Genomic DNA, 13,375 nt, shown 5'->3' with positions numbered 1-13,375 from the left:
GTCTGAGACAGGTTAAGTGACTTTCCCAGGGTCATACAACTAGTATCTGACCTATATTATCTGAGACATAATTTTCACTCAAGGCCTTCTGACTCCAATTTGAGTACTCTATACACGACACCACTTAGCTGCTTCTATAGAAATCAATGTTTGAAAATTCAGGTAGACCAGATGAAGTTTAAATAGTAGAGTTATACATTAGAAACAATATAATTTATAGAACGTTGAGGGATAGGATTCTTAAGGTCTGTGAAGAAGTAAAAGATGCAAAAAAGAGTGAAAAATATCTTGGACATTAGGATCACCTAAAATGATGATTGCAAGAACATCAGTAATAACTAGTCCATTTTGTGACTTTTCCATCTATGTGAAATTGTTTTGAGGATAATCTACACATGAATCAAGGGCAATATTCTGCAGTAAACCACATTTTTGCTATCACATTATTGATTGAAAAATGTAAACCTTATGAAATCCTCCTGGATTTACTATTTGTTGCTTATACAAAGCATCTGATCAGTAGAGCAAAACAATTCTGTAAAATCTTTCTTCCACAAATAGTCAAGATTATACAAGCTTCCTTGAAAGATACAACAGAGATAATTTTGTTCAATGCCTCCTGTTATCATAAATATCAAGCAAGGTATAAAACAGAGAGATATATTCTTGCCGATGGTATTGAGTGCTGTCACGAGGAAATCTAGGGACAGCTAAATTGTTAAGTGGAAGACCCTAATCCAAATGCAGCCTCAGACAGGATAAGTCACTGAACCTGTATGTCTGCATCAGTTTTCTCATCTGAAAGATGGGGATAATAACATGCACTTGTCAGGATTGTTGTGAAAATCAAATGAAATAATCATTATAAAATACTTTGCACAGTACTCGATCTATAGTAAATACTTTATGATTATTATTATTATTATTATTCAAAGGCTACAGTTGAAGAGAGATTGCTTAGAGGTGTTGAGGGCTTTTAGATATTTTTCTCTGTAAATCACCCATGAAGATAATGTCAAAAACCAAACATTACAGAGGTCCCTTAAATGGCATCCATAATAACTCAAAGGAGTTCAGTTGAACTATCTACTAAGTAAAAACAATTTCTAAAGATTGTCCATCAGTGTATATATACCTTAAACAGATGCTACTGTTGGACAATGAATTGAGCCCAACAGTGGCAGAGCAGGAGACATAGGAGAATTGCTTTTGGGAAATCTGAATTTTATTTTAATGACCCCTCCAAGCTTCTCTGTATAACACAGGACTCTCTTTTTAATACACATATTCTATTATTGCTCTGTAAGAAATGAGAAACAGGATGATTTCAGAAAGGCCTGGAGAGACTTACACAAACTGATGCTGAGTGAAACGAGCAGGGCCAAGAGATCATTATATACTTCAACAACAATACTATATGATGACCACTTCTGATGGACCTGGCCATCCTCAGCAATGAGATCAACCAAATCAGTTCCAATGGAGCAGTAATGAACTGAACCAGCTATGCCCAGTGAAAGAACTCTGGGAGATGACTAAAAACCATTACATTGAATTCCCAATCCCTATATTTATGCCCACCTGCATTTTTGATTTCCTTCACAGGCTAATTGTACAATATTTCAGAGTCTGATTCTTTTTGTACAACAAAATAACGGTTTGGTCATGTATACTTATTGCGTATCTAATTTATATTTTAATATATTTCAGATCTACTGGTCATCCTGCCATCTGGGGGAAGGGGTTGGGTGAAGGAGGGGGAAAATTGGAACAAGAGGTTTGGCAATTGTCAATGCTATAAAGTTACCCATACATTTAACCTGTAAATAAAAGGCTATTAAATAAAAAAAATATATTCTTTCAATGATGTTGAATAAATTATAGAAAACCATAATTATAGATCACCCAAAAATAAATGGAAGGCCATATTAAGTGTGAACAGGTAGTAAAACATAGCATAAATGTATATACAAAAGCAAACCAGAATAAAGGACGTCAAAGAAAATATTGAAATTGACATAACAAGAGAAAGTATTACTCAATAGCCAAATTAAAAATAATAGTTCTCAATAGTTAGCATTTATACATTGGTTTAAGATTTGCAAAGCATTTTTTAATATCTCATTTTATCTTTTCAACAACCCTGGGAACTAAGTGTTAGTATTATCCAGCAGAGGCCAATGTGATTTTCACATGATCACACAGCTAATAAGTGTCTGAGGTCACATTTGAATTTCAGTCTTTTAGATACTAGGTCCAATAGTCTATCGCTGAGCCACCTAGTTGTCGGCATTGACAATTTATGCATTATTCAGAGTTGTAATATGTTTTTTTTTTTACAGTAAAGTTATCATTATATAAACTGTACTTCTCTGCTCCCTTCCTTCTGCATCATTTCATACAAATATTCCCAGATTGTTCTGAAATCATATCTATGTCTATGTACATACATACATATATCTGTATTTATATACATATACTACATATATATATATATATATATATATATATATATATATGTTATCCATCATATTCTTATCTCAGACCTTAGTCAGCTATCATCCTTCATATGCCTCTTATAGGTGAAATATGAGAATATCAGGAAAACCCATGAAAGATTCACTCCCCCCAGGACACTGGAGGAGACTCGCTGCAGGATATGATACATAACTTAAGAGGATTCGTAGTAGATAAAGACCAACCTTGATGTCAGGAAGAAATCTTCCCATATCATGGCTTTGGATGATACAAGTGGTTTCCCCATTCATGGCACCAAGCAGGGTGGTCAAAGATCCATATTTGGGAGCTGGCTGAGCAGTCAGAGTTGCTGTCTGAGACCATGGTAGATTGTGTATATTACTTCCTGGATACAGGCAAAATAAATGGACTACTCTTTCAATCACCCATAAGAAGCAATATGAGGGATGATGGCTGAACAAGTTATAGCACATGAATGCAATGGGATACTATTGTATATAAGAAATAATGAAGAAGATGGTTTCAGAGAAAACTGGGAAGATTTGTATAAATAGATGAAGAAGGTAGGGAACACAGGAGTAAATATATACAATAATAACATTAAAGGTAAACACCTTTGAAAGACTTTAGAACTCTAAACAATGCAATGAAAACACATAATTCCATAAGATTTATGATGAAAAAAAATGCTACCTAAACTCCTGACAGAGAGGTGATGGACAGTGTGCAGGTTGAAAAATATTTATTTTGGACATAACCAGGGGGGGAATTTGTTTTGTATACATGGAGTTGTTTTTATTTCTCTTAGTGAATGAGGAGATGAGGTGAGGAGAGGAAGAATTTCACTGTTCAAAAAAAAAAAATAAAGAGACAGTAGGATATAATAGATAGTGGGATAGCTTTGGGTTCAGATGGTCTTGAGTTCTAATTCTCAATATGACTCATATTGGTTGGGTGACCCCGGGTAGGGCATTAAGTAAGCCTATAAACCTCAGAGCAGTTCTTGATCTGCATCACTGATAAACATTTCTATACTTCCTTATGAGAAGTTTGCCACTCCAATGAAATCATAGGTCCAGAATGGGAAAAAAAAGAGAAAATCACCCCATACTGAGCCTGAACTCATGACCCTTCACTTCATTAGTACTATGCCTGAATGCCTCTAACTGTCCTAGACAAATTTACATAATGACATGACTGCTGAATATATACTTGAAAAGCCTTCAAAGAAAACAGTTTACTATCTATAAACATCAGTTTTCACACCTCAAAGCCATTTCCTAGACCCTTTATTCCAAATAAAAATTGCCTGAAAAATGTATACAGGCCATTTAAGTGGCTCTTGTTGAGGCTTGCAATGGGATATTTATGCCTATTTATAAACTTTTGCCACGAGAAAGCTCAGCATTGCTGTAGTCTTGCATTCAGTCTCTCTCTTCCATTTTGATTAGGGGAAAAATGCAAACTACTCATTTCTCTGCTCCACTTTTGCAAGGTTAGCTAGCACTCCGAGCTGCCAAGCAATTGAATGCTAGTAGCTAGAAAGTAATTTACTTCTATGAGGCTCACTCTTCATAGTCAGGACAAACTGAGTAGATTTTTTTTTGGGGGGGAACCAAAGACATTAAGGAAGAATTTCTTTTCAAGTGGTTATTCGTGAATTCATTTGCTTTTGACACACACAATGAAATCCCAATTCCCCTGCAGGGTGCAGTAGGTGGCTAGTTGGCTGTTTGGTTCACGTCAGTCTACCCACCGAGGCTCGGACCTAATAGTGGTCCAAGTTACAGGGACTCAGGAAATGTTTCTTCAAGATAGGCTGACTATTATGAGCCTAACAGAGCTGGCTGATGATTTTTCAATCACCATTTTGCTTTTTTTCCCCCTCTTTATAGAGAGTGAAAAATGACAGCAAGTTCTCCCTTTCTAACAGATACCATAAAGGATTTGAATCTGGGGAGAGTGCACATTTTCCAGCAATAAAACTCCTTGTGATAAATGGCCCTAAATGTGATTTATATTATATATGAACCTGAAACATCTCTTAAAAATCCGTATAAGATTTTCCTGTCATCTGGGGGTCGTTCAAGAATCCAGAGGCAAGAGAAAAGTTGCATTTTCACTACCCCGTTAAAGTGAGGTCTCTCCAGTAAGATTGATGACAGAAGCCCTGTATTATTCGAAACATCTGTTTACTATCGCACCAAGCCCGACCACAAATTCATATCATGTGAGTCGATGAAATATTCTTGGGTTACAAAGAAGCAGAGGTCACTTTCAATTAGGTCACGGAAAATCGAAGAGTGTACAGACCCCCGATGTCCTTTCTTGCCCCTTATTCTATTGAACTGTTCCATATAAAAATAAAAGATATTAATAAAAATACTCTTCCCCATGCAAGTAAATCATGTCCAAACAAGGTAACTGGCCTTGAGGGAATCCTGTATTATTCTACAAGAAGTATTCTTTGTTAATTCCTCCTCTCTCACTACCAAGTATAATATTTTGTACATAATGAACATTTCCTTGACGGTTGTTGAATTGATGAATGAACAAATTAATTCCATAAGAATAATAATTGATATTTAAGTGGCTCTTTATAGATAAGGATTAAATCTTTGATTATATCCTTCTAGGGAAAATTCAAGTAAGGGAATTCCCTCTACCAATGTAGATCATAATCTTCTCTGGAATTCTATGAGAGAGAGTGACCTCGACTCGTAAAGAATTGATTCAACTGTCCATGACTTGTCCAACTGCAAATTTGTGTGGGTCCAGATCTTCCAGATTGACTTCCTATCTTCTCAGTTATGCTGCTTCTCTAAAAGGTTATAGTTATCCAAAACATCCTATCTTAATTGAAGAGATTCAGATGACTGACAGGGAATAATAATTATAATTTAGTGAAGGAAATCAATCTGTTCATAGGTATGAGGTTCTTTAACTACTTCTCTGCATTGCAGCCATCTTTCCAAATGAATGTCACTGTTAGTAGTAATTACCTAGTATGAAGGTTTTTAGAGTGTATTTTTAATGAAAAAGCAAAACCAACTGGATCATGGGATATAATAGTTATTCACCTAGGAAAATCCTAGCTAATTGCCCTTGACTTGGCTGTGGTAGTTTCCCAAATTGTAAACACAATGACTAGAGGGAGACCACCATAACTAATAGGGTGTCCTTGCAAGTCCTAATCTTTAAAGTGATACCAAACACCATATGTATAATGGTGATTGGTAAGATTAAATGAAATACAGATATTTTTACCTCTTAAGTCTTTAGCTCCTATTAAGAGACTCTTGTTAGTGAGTCTGCAGGCATGAGTGAAATATTTGGGGAAGCTTAATGGTACAGTGGATAGACTACTGGGCCTGATGCAAGGAAAATCTGTGTTCAAATTTGGTCTCATATACTTACTAGATTTGTGGCCCTGGCCAAGTCACTAAAACTCTATTTACCTCAGTTTCCACATCTATATTCCTCATCTATATCATGTTATTGAATGATAATAACAATTAGATTCACATAAATTATATGTATGTACATACATATGAATGTAAAAGACTCACAAAGGAATTTATTCCTCTTTCTTTTATCAATCAAATTGACCAATGATTTATCTTCTCCCCACCCCCCCCAAAAAAAAAACACAACTCTTAAATTTATTAGTTCAATAATTTTCTTACTTTCAATTTTATTAAACTCCTTTGATTTTCAGGATTTTCAATTAAATGTTAAGAATTTTCAATTTTTCCCTCTGGATCTTTTTTCCAGTTGTATGCTCAACTATTTGTGTATTTTACTTTCATAAACACACACACACACACACACACACACACACACACACACACCCCTTTCCCCTAAGTACTTCTTTAGATGGATCCCATAAATTTTGATGTCATCTCATTGTTGCCAGTCTGTAATGAAATTATTGATTATTTCTATGATTTGTTTTTTCACTTATTCATTCTTCAGTATAATATTTTTTTAGCTTCCAAGTAATTTTTAATGTTTCCATACTCGTGCAAAGGGATATCTTTGAGACAAGTAGTTATGATGATCATTTCAATTTTACAAATAAAGAAACAAAGGCTCTGAGAGTGTAAATGACATAGTCATCATTACACAGAAAATAAATATCTGAGCCAAGATCCCAAATCCAGATCTTCTTACCTACAATGCAGTACTCTATTACACCACACAAATTACACATACTGGAATGGTGATATTTACATTTGAGATTTCCTTTTCTGTGTAGTTTTAGAGCTTAATTGTCTTTGATTTAGAGAAGAAGAACTAGGCAGCTGCTCCAATCACTACGTATCTCAAAGGTATTGGTTGATTAGCAATTCTATCTACAACAGGGGGCAAAGAAAGTAGGCTGGATGAAGATTGGAAGAGAGAAAGAAGCATTTTAATGGGGGTAAGGAAGTGAATGTTCCTTGGTTCTTCCTCAATCTTCCAAATACAATGGTTTAAAAAAAAAATGTTCCCTTGAATAGAGCCTTTTGCCCACTTTAGTAAGGCAAACGTTTCACATTGACAAAATTCTACTGGCTGTTGCTATTTCAGAATAGGAAAAAATAGAGGTGAGGGTGGAGAAATTATGAAGGGAAGAGATTTTTTTCTTGATTTTCTTAAAATGTGTGTAGGAGGGGAAATAGACTGGCAAGGAAAAGAAGGCAAATAAATGTGGCACTTAATGTCACACTTCGAAAAATGAAAAAATAAAAATGTACCCACTCTAATAAAACTGTCTTATGAACTTAATTTCATTTTGTACAATTTTTTGCTTTGCAGAAATGTCCACAGAACTGAGTAAATTGTACAGATCCACTCTCTTGAATAAAAGCAAAAATTCACAGCATTGCCTTAAATAATGAGAAACCAATCAGAATTCTCTGGTTCTTTTTCCATCCTACTCCACTCAGACAATATTCTTTAACAGGGCAATGCTTCAGCTAGTCAGCATGTCAACAAAGGAGGTCACATATTCACATTCTTTCATCGGGATCAGAATTTTGGTAAGAAATCTTACACTTGGATGTCACCCCAGAGATCATTTAAAGTAAATCAACCCCATATCTGAAGACCCACTCACAGAATCCCTGCCAGATAGTCATTTGCCCTGCATTTGATATTGGGAAATCACTGATTCCCAAGAGCAAGATATTCCAATTTCCAAATGCTTGAATTGTGTGAAAGTGTTGACTTGAAATCTACCTTGATGTCACATCCACTCCCCAAGCCCTATTAATACAAACAGAATGAGTTTAATGCTTCTTCAACACTAGCCAACTGGATTTAAAACAAACTGCAATTTATCCACTACTTTTTCTTTTCTCTGATGGGAAATATTCCTTATTTTCAATAAATTTTTCATGGCATAACTTCAAGTGTTCCTGTTATTATGAACAATTTCCCCTGGACATGCCCAAGATCCCAAGCCCTTTGTAAAAATTGGCTGTTCAAACTACAGACAAGGTATGATGACTGAAGAATACCACATCCTTGTTTCAGACCACATTTTAATTAATGAAATGAAATTAAAGTCCAGGATTTTAGTAGCTTTGAGCACTACCAAGTGAACACTAATATTCTTCAAATGATTTTTTGGCTATGAAATTATCATGATCACTAAAGAATCTAAAGTGGACCCGAAGGGTTTTAAATATATAAACTATACCTGCATATGTTGAAAACATTGATTATGATGTATCATTTACAAAGGTAACAAGACATAGAGTAACTGATTTAGAACTGAGAGGGACCTTAGAGAACAATGAGTCTCATGTTCCCATTTGATAGATGAGGAAACTAAGGCACAAAAAGGTAAAATGAATCATAGAGTCACAAAATTTTAAGTGCATGAAATCAGATTTGAATACAGATCTTCCAAATTCTATTTTTAGTGCCCTAACTATTCTACCATACAAATAAAAGGGGGAAGGGTAACTAATGGTCATAGATTGAGAATAAAGGATGCTAGATGAAGAGCCAGCATATTTTTCTGCTATTAATGAACTATTTTGAAAAAGATATCTGAAGGACTTCTTCTGGAAGACAAAATAGGGCATCTATGGAAAGTGTTTGGAAGGGCATATGCACAAATAGCATGGGATGATAAAGCAAAAAGATTGTGATCTATATAACAAGAGCAATAATTCAAGTAAATCCTAATATCATCTTTCTAGTAAGCACCTCCTACATACCGAGTTCTGCTAGGCAGTGAAAGTATAGAAAGACAAAGGTGAAATATTCCCTTTCGTTTAAGATTTAAAGAAGTAAATTATGTGTGTACATAAATCTATGTACCAAAGCAACTACACACACACACACACACACACACAAATATATATGTATACCTAGATATACGTATACATACATATAGATATATGGATGTGTGTGTTTGTGTGTGATTTGGGGGGAAGAAGGAAAGCACCAATAGGTAGGAATATAATGAAGGACCCCCTGTGTTTGTAGCCTTTCAGTTGAATTCTGAAAGATACTCATAATACCAGGAAAAAGAGATGAAAAGTCAGTCACAGAAGATGACTTCTGCTAAAACAAACTAGTGTATATAAAGAAGAAGCAAGTACAGAGTAATTCAATTACCATTTAATAAGCACCTATCACTTCCTGAGCACTATCAAAAAAAGTCAAAAAATAAAACAAAATAAAAAGAACCACAGACAGCTTTTGCTTTCAAGGTATTCATGGTCTGATAGACAACTAGCTGAATGTTGCTCCTTTAAGCTACATGTCACAGGACTGTCTCCTATGTTTCTAATTATCCACCAAAGATTCCTGGTCTTTTTCTTCCGTTAACTTCTACTGGTTCCGTATCTCCCAGCAACTTGTACAGTTGATTTTGTTAATCCAAATATAAGATTTTATAACTTGCCTTCTCTCCAGATAACCTTCTCTACTGCATGGCTTCTAAAATTATTGGAGAAAGTTCATCAAAATATGTAATTTCATCTGGGTCCTCCATTGCTACTTAAGGAAATATTTGTTTTACCTTTACTGACAACTTGTCATTCCCTACAGTGACTACACCAAAACATATCCTCTCTCTTCTTGCCCCGCAAACTACATACACTAATGCCCTGCACTTATAAGGTCAATGAGGTAACCTCTTGCTTCTCTCCCCCACCAAGGATATTGAAATAATCATCATAGAGATAGAATGAATAAGACTTGATAACTTACTGGACATGAATGGTGAGAATAATGGCTAAGGATTAGTGGTAGTGGTGGCACTGACAATGGTGACAATGAAGATGGTGTGATGGAAGGGACAATGCTGCTGCTGTGATTATTGTAGTGGTGTTATGGTAGATGATGTTAATGATGATAGCTAGTATTTATGGGATGATTTAAGTTTTACAAAGCATTATACAAATATTTCATTTAATCCTCACTACAATACTGAGAAGTCAGTCCTCTTATTATTCTTAATTTATAGAGAAGAAACTGAGTCAGAGAGAGCTTAAGTGACTTGCTCAAGATCATACAAGTAAGAATCTAAGGATAGACTTAGAACTACAGTATAACTGATTTCAGGTCCAAGGCTCTAGCAACTGCACCACTTAGCTGGATCTAAATACAAATCTGAACTCTGTCAGTATCCCTTTTCCAGTCATAGAAGATGCAATCACTTTACTCAAATGCTAACCTTCTCTTTCAATCCTTGATCTACTTCCCATGTGGTATAATGGAAAGAATATTAGCTCTAAAGTTAGAAGTCTTGTGATTAAATCCTTACTCCCCATGTGACACTGACCAAGTCACTCAATGTTCCGAGTTCAACATTGCCTCATCTGTAAAAAGGAGAGGACTGGTATAGATGGCTTCTGGCTCTCTTAAGCTCTACAGCTATGATCCCATAGCACCAGAAGTATGCTGTAAGTGTTTAACAAGAGGCTCAAAGGGTAAAAAAAAATATGCACATGCCACACTTTTATCTGCATTATTCACATTTCCTCATCATTTTCTTAAATCTAGATAATCAATAAAGCAATAAATCAAACCCTAATTTATAGCATATGTTGATTTCCAGGGTGTAAATGCTCACACTGAAAATCTAAAAATCTACTCTCTCAACCTGGTATAAGATGGCTTCAACACATTACTGATAGACCTACCTGTCATCTCTCTCTGATGAATTTTCCATCTTTCTCTCTAGTTACTCTTTCCCATAGATCAATATTTTCTCAAAGAAGTCTCTCAATACAAAAATTGTTTACTTTCAAGTAATTGGACTTATTTTATTGTTATTAATGAATGCACAATAATCTATTTCCCCCATATTTAAAATCCATATGAATGGTCTTAATTTGTTATACAATTGGTATTCATAGCTTAATGAATTGCTATACTCACAAAAATTATTTGAACCCAGCCCTTCATAACTGTGAAACTGAACTACTTCTGCTTGGTATTTAAAAATCTTAAGTAAGGAAGGACCTATGCTATGTTGATCAAAAACCCAGTCAGACCTGAAGATTTATGCAAGGACTTTTCTAACAATTATACTTCTCAAGCAAACCATTTGAGTTATCTGAAAGCTGACCTCATTTTGATGAATCAATTATTGTTTCCATGTTTACTTGTTTATAGAAATTTGGGGGATGTTTGATACCACTTTTTCTGTTTTGGGGGAACTGTGCCTTTTCTCTCCCTTCCCCAACTTAGAAAATTCCTAGTTTTCCTTCAATTAGAAATCAGATTATCTAATTTTGTATCCTGGGTAATTGTTTTTAATTAATTGGTCTTAGTTGACTAATTATTTTTAGTGCATAAAAATCTCTCTTCCCCTGTATTCAGGGTATAGTATCAAAGCTGAGCAAGGAAACTGGTCCTGATTTTTTTATGCAATTGGCATGCACTGCTTAATAAATCAATATACTAAAAAACCTCAAACCCTTATTTTCTCAATCATTTCATCTTTTACTTATCACACCTCTCCACTGAAACTGTTCTCTCAGAGGTTCCTCCTTGATCTCCTAATAGCCAACTCAAATGTCTTTTTTCCAGTGCTCATTCTCTCATTTCTCAGCAACTTTTGAGAACAGCCTATTACTTCTCCTGCATAATAACTTTCCCCTTGATTTCAGATATACTATTTGAGAATTTTTATTCTTCGTTTGCTTTTCTAACTATTTTTTGCATTTGTTTTTGGTCAGGCCCTCATCTTTTCTTCATGGATTTTCCTAAATGAGTCTCCCCCCAATAGCTTGTTCTCATCAATCTTTTCTTCTCTCTCCATATTCTTTTCTTTTTGTCTTAGGAAATCTGTGAGCAGTCATCCTGTAATTAGACATTGGAATGATCCAAATAAACAAGGGATAAAAAAGGGTAGATTGCAAGGATATGGTTGCCAGAACCAGGACACAAATATATGTACATAGTCCTGTTCACAGTATTTTCTGAGCTCTAATATCTCTTGGCTTCTCTTTGCTTTGTGGGGAAACATTCAAAATAGTGACTAATGCAGCTCCAACAAGGTAACGGGTTCATTGGAACTGGGTAGCAATACCTCTCACTAGGTACTTTTTTATGCTTATGATTAATCCGAAGACTGTGACACTTGTGCAATACAGAGAAATATTTATACTCTATACTCTAGTTGGCTACAGCCTATTGGTCAGCATCACTGTGAGCATCCCTTGGCCTTGAGATTTGATTCACTCCAAATGCCTTCAATTTCCTCCTAGAAATTACTTTTGCATCACAGCTCTTACTTTCTCTGTTGCAGCATGTATAGGTATGGATATACTCTACTATAAATTGGTGATGAAATTCCACAATTTTAGGCATCCCCCCAAACTTGCAACTCCAGGCCAGGCCTCTTTTCTGATGTCCAATTGCCTTCAGGTTATCTCGACAGTGAACCATAGATATCCCAAATCAAATTTTGCCCTTTTTCAATTTTGCTATTTCTGTCTGTGACACTTCCATTCACCTTGCCTCCCATGGGTGTAACCTTGTGTTATCTTTCACTGTTCTCTCCTACTCACCCATCACATATAACAATATTGTTTTGCCTATTGATTATGCCTCTGCAGTTTATCTTATGTCTATTCTCCATCCTCTTTACTTCTACTGCCACCATCTTATCGTTAAGTTCTCATTAAGAAACATGTGGGTAACTGCAATGACTTCCAGTCAAATTAGACTCTGTTGATCCCCAAAATGCACAGTTCCCTCCTCATCCCTGTGTCTTTGCTCACATGGATTCCTGAGAGCAGAATACTTTCTCTAAATTTTAACTGTTGAATCCTGACCCTTTCATTACAATATAATTAATAGTCTCCATTTTCCAGGAAGTTTCTGTTTGTTTCTCTGATTGATAATTACCTGACAACTTAAAAGACATTATATATGTTTTTTAAAAAGCACAATGGCACACCTCACAATATACTATAAATTACAGTTCTCATTCCTAATATCATATTTCCTTACTAGATTTTAAGGTATGTTAGAATATAAACTGTCTTATTTAGAATTTATATCTCCATAGCACATAACATAATGTTCTGCACACAGAAAGTGCTTAATAAATGTCTGATGAATTAATCATATTTAATTTACTGGAGTCTGTCCATCATTTCAGCCTGTCAAGATATTTTTGGATTTCAATTCTCCCATCCAATATATTACCTATCCTTCTAATCCTAGTTTCAATTGGAAATTTAATAAATGTCATCTACACCTTCATCTAAGTTATTGATTAAAATATTGAAAAGACCAGCGCCAAGGACAGAAGCCTGCATGAATTCACCAAGGGGCTTCTTTCCATTTATATCTATCTATTACTAATCACATATTCTTTGAATCTGATTTTTCAAATAGATTTAAACCAGTCTAACTGTACCATTCTTTAGTTCACATT

This window comes from Sarcophilus harrisii, chromosome 3 (assembly GCF_902635505.1).
Source record: "Sarcophilus harrisii chromosome 3, mSarHar1.11, whole genome shotgun sequence".
NCBI classification, from domain to species: Eukaryota; Metazoa; Chordata; class Mammalia; order Dasyuromorphia; family Dasyuridae; genus Sarcophilus; species Sarcophilus harrisii.
This window is presented reverse-complemented; position numbering follows the sequence as displayed.